Genomic DNA, 4,917 nt, shown 5'->3' with positions numbered 1-4,917 from the left:
CACAGAAAGTTCTGTGTGCTTCAAAGTCAGTAAGAGTCACTTACCTGTGTCTTTTTGCTTTGAAGTCCTAAAGATGACAGGCCCCATCTCCATGGCTTGTGGGCCATGGGTTGGGGATCAGCCTGGATGAGATGTGAAAAGCCTCTCGGGGAAGCCAGGCCAGATGTCCAGAAGCCAGTGTGGTCACAGGAGCATTCTGCACAGGACCTATCCCAGTGCAGATCTGTCCAGGTAAAATCCCAGGCAGGAGGGGCTGGCTTTCCACTGGGTCTTCCTCAGAGGGGAAGGGCTGAGGTGCAGAGGTGCCCTAAAGCTTTATATGGCACACTGATCCCTTGCTCTCTCCCCCAGCCTGCATAAACATCACAGACTGCCCTCTGGGTAGTGATTGTCCTTTACTCCCCGTTTCTTGGCAGGAAATATGATCTTTTCCACAAAGTAAAACTTCTCGTGCTTGCTTCGGCAGCACATATACTAAAATTGGAACGATACAGAGAAGATTAGCATGGCCCCTGCGCAAGGATGACATGCAAATTCGTGAAGTGTTCCATATTTAAAAAAAAAAAAAACTTCTCCCCATAGTGATATAGTTTCCAATCTCCCTGTCCCACCTGCCCCAATAAACCATCCTACCACACACCATCACACTAAAATTGACCAAGGAGGACACCATCATACCAGACACCATCATACCAAACACCATCATACCAGACAACATCATATGAGACACCATCACGACAAAAGAGATCAAGGAGGACACCATGACTGAAGAGACCAAGGAGGAAGAGAACGAGGGAAACACCATCATACCAGACACCATCATACGAGATACCATCACAACAAAAGAGATCAAGGAGGATACCATCATAACTGAAGAGACCAAGGAGGAAGAGAACGAGGGCGACAACACCACACCTGGCCAGCCTCAGGATGCTGGCACAGCTCTCCCTCAGCAAGAGACCCAGGACAACACCACACCTGGCCAGCTTCAGGAAGCTGGCAGAGCTCTCCCACAGCAAGAGCCCGAGGATGACATAAAACCTGGCCAGCCTCTGGACGCGGGCACAGGTCTCCCTCAGCAAGAGACCGAGGACGACATCACACCTGGCCAGCCTCAGGACGCTGGTACAGGTCTCCCTCAGCAAGAGACTGAGGATGACATCACACCTGGCCAGCCTCCGGACGCTGGCACAGGTCTCCATCGGGAAGAGAACGAGGAAGACAAGACACATGGCCAGCCTCAGGAAGCTGGCACATCTCTCCCTTAGCAAGGGACCGAGGATGACATCACACCTGGCCAGCCTCTGGACGCGGGCACAGGTCTCCCTCAGCAAGAGACCGAGGACGACATCACACCTAGCCAGCCTCAGGACGCTGGCAGAGCTCTCCCTCAGCAAGAGCCCGAGGACGTCATCACACCTGGCCAGCCTCAGGACGCTGGTACAGGTCTCCCTCAGCAAGAGACTGAGGATGACATCACACCTGGCCAGCCTCCGGACGCTGGCACAGGTCTCCATCGGGAAGAGAACGAGGAAGACAAGACACATGGCCAGCCTCAGGAAGCTGGCACATCTCTCCCTTAGCAAGGGACCGAGGATGACATCACACCTGGCCAGCCTCTGGACGCTCGCACAGCTCTCCCTCAGCAAGAGATCGAGGACGACATCACACCTGGACAGCCCCAGGACACTGGCACAGCTCTCCCTCTGCAAGAGACCAAGGACGACATCACACCAGGCCAGCCTCAGGAAGTTGGCACAGGTCTCCCTCAGCAAGAGACCGAGGACGACACCACACCTGGCCAGCCTCAGGAAGTTGGCACAGCTCTCCCTCAGCAAGGGACCGAGGATGACATCACACCTGGCCAGCCTCTGGACGCTGACACAGCTCTCCCTCAGCAAGAGATCGAGGACGACATCACACCTGGACAGCCCCAGGACACTGGCACAGCTCTCCCTCTGCAAGAGACCGAGGACGACATCACACCAGGCCAGCCTCAGGAAGTTGGCACAGGTCTCCCTCAGCAAGAGACCGAGGACGATATCACACCTGGTCAGCCTCAGGAAGCTGGCACAGCTCTCGCTCAGCAAGGGACCAAGGATGACATCACACCTGGCCAGCCTCTGGACGCTGGCACAGGTCTCCCTCAGGAAGAGACCGAGGACGACATCACACCTGGCCAGCCTCAGGAATCTGGCACAGCTCTCCCTCAGCAAGGGACCGAGGATAACATCACACCTGGCCAGCCTCAGGACACTGGCACAGCTTCCCCCCACAACCAGCGTCAATGCTGGAAGCGGGTGAAGATGACAATCATGAACGGCCTCAGACATCTGTGCTGCTGCTGCCTGCCACCTGCTAAGACAAAGGCCGCCTCATGTAAGAACATGACTCCAATGAAAAGGGTCCTTGGAGCCACCCTCAGCACCAGGTGAGTGCATTACTTCACTTCATTTTATTCACTTTTCCTTCTGTCCTTTGTAACTAATCTCTCCCTAGTGCTATAGTTTCCAGTCTGCCTGTCCTACCTGCCCCAAGATGGGTTCCCAGGTTGAGAATTGAGGCCTACAAGCAGCCTGATGGGAATTCTTTAGAAGGAGCCTCCTGCCATCCTTTTGCAAGTGCCCAGCACCCACACACATGCCAAACCCATCACAGGTTACATTGCTTGAGTCCTCAGACCCAACTCAGAACAAAGCCTGGAAAACTCAGTCTTGGAGTGACTGCAGTGGTAGCTGTGCCCTCTCTTGACACCAATTCTGCCCTAGTTACTCACCTCTTGCATATCTATTCTTGTTCCTTCAAGGCGACCATTCACATTGGATCCCACACTCACCACCACATGCCACACTGTGAGGGTGTGATAGGTGTCCTGACAAGTCTAACTAGAGACTCTTGGAGGAGCAACCCACTGTGTCCCTTTGTCATGGCAGCCTCAAGCCCCTACCTCGTGTATGTACCAGCTGGACAGATCTTAAGGCTGCTTCCATTTCTTCAAGTCTCTGCCCTTTGCATATTCTTGCACAGTTAATCAGCCTTGCAACAGCCTTTGGGGAGAGTTCTGGGAAGCCTTATCTTTCCATCCTAGTATCACAGTGGTAAGACTTCATCTCTTGTGTTCTTTCTCCCTAGAGTGTGGCAACAAGTATCACATCGTGAGACACACAGATGTCTGTGTGATTGACCATGTATGGTCCATCCATCCTGGCGCTTCCCGGAACTTGAATGTAGGACAAAGGTCCATGAAGATAGCTTCTGTCTTCAACAGCATGTCCCCAATGTACTTCCACAACCGAAACACTCTTGAGCAACTCTAAGCCCATAGGATGGACATTTAATATGGCAGATGGATGTGTTTCATTCTGCACAATTTGGAAAACAAACGTATGTACACCATACCATAGGTGTATACCCAGGGTTTCAACGGGCAACTGCTTTAAGTGCTGAAAAGGCTGATTGTGTAAATTACACAGTTATTGGAAATAATGAAAATTTTGGGGATACCTTCACAAATTAAGACTGATAATGAACCTACATATATATCTAGTAAGATGAAGCAATTCTTTGCCTATTATACTATAAATCTTTATACTATAAATGATTTTATAAAACTTCATACTATAAATGATTTATAAAATCGTTATGCTATAAATGATTTATAAAACTTTATACTACAAATGATTTATAAAATCTTTATACTATAGTATAAATTGATGTTTATATAACTTATATTATTATAAAGATTTATAAATCATTTACACTATAGCATAAAGATCATTTAAATGATCTCTATATAATTTATACTATAAAGTTTTATAAATCATTTATACTATAGTATACAATAAATGATAGTATAGTATAAATTATAGTATAGTATAAGTGATTTATAAATCATTTATACTTTAGTATACTATAAAGGATAGTAAAGTATAAATGGTAGTACAGTATAAATGATACTATATATAGTATAAATGGTATAATTTATACTATACTATCCTTTATATTATACTATCATTTAAATGATAGTGTAGTACAAATGATACTATATATAGTATAAATGATAGTATAGTATAAATGATGCTATATATAGTATAAATGATATAATTTATACTTATACTATCCTTTATAATATACTATAGTATAAATGATTTACAAATCATTTATACTGTACTATAATTTATACTATACTATCATTTAGAGTATACTATAGTATAAATGATTTATAAATCTTTATAGTATAAATTATATAGAGATCATTTAAATGATCTTTATACTATAATATGAGTGATTTATGAATTTTTATAATATAAGTTATAAAAAGATCATTTTATACTATAGTATAAAGATTTTATAAATCATTAATAGTATAAAGTTTTATAAATCATTTATAGTATAAAGATTTATAGTATAATAGGGAAAGAATTGCTTCATCTTACTAGATATATATTTAGGATCATTATCAGTCTTAATTTGTGAAGGTATCCCCAAAATTTCCATTATTTCCAATAACTGTGTAATTACACAATAAGTCTTTTCAGCACTTAAAGCAGTTGCCCGTTGAAACCCTGGTTATACACCTATGGTACGGTGTACATACCTTTGTTTTCCAAATTCTGCAGGATGAAACACATCCATCTGCCATATTTCACTTTTTTCGTATCCCCAGGCTTACTTCCAGCACGCAGTCGAGTGTGGTTATACAGAGGACATGTGGGACATTTTTTATTATTTCCTTGCTTGTTGCCCAAGTTATAGAAAAAAAAATTAACTTTTACTTTTCACATTGTGTCTTTCATGAAATGTTGAGGTGTTGTAATTGATCAGTTTCCTCATTTGCTTGTACCAATGGACCTGGAAAGCCTGTATGAGACCGAATCCGCGTGATATGTAACGGAGGGTTTCTACTTTTGTTAAGCC

The 4,917-nt window shown here is 44.5% G+C and overlaps 1 non-coding gene across 1 annotated transcript; it reads left to right on the top strand.

The window, feature by feature from the left end:
- The first annotated feature begins 450 nt into the window (after positions 1-450).
- Positions 451-557, top strand: LOC132654471 (U6 spliceosomal RNA). Its single transcript, XR_009592112.1, has one exon. It is a non-coding gene; the product is annotated as a U6 spliceosomal RNA (small nuclear RNA).
- The last annotated feature ends 4,360 nt before the right edge of the window (positions 558-4,917 follow it).

The sequence above is a fragment of the Meriones unguiculatus genome, chromosome 5 (assembly GCF_030254825.1).
Source record: "Meriones unguiculatus strain TT.TT164.6M chromosome 5, Bangor_MerUng_6.1, whole genome shotgun sequence".
Lineage (NCBI taxonomy): Eukaryota > Metazoa > Chordata > Mammalia > Rodentia > Muridae > Meriones > Meriones unguiculatus.
This window is presented reverse-complemented; position numbering and strand designations above follow the sequence as displayed.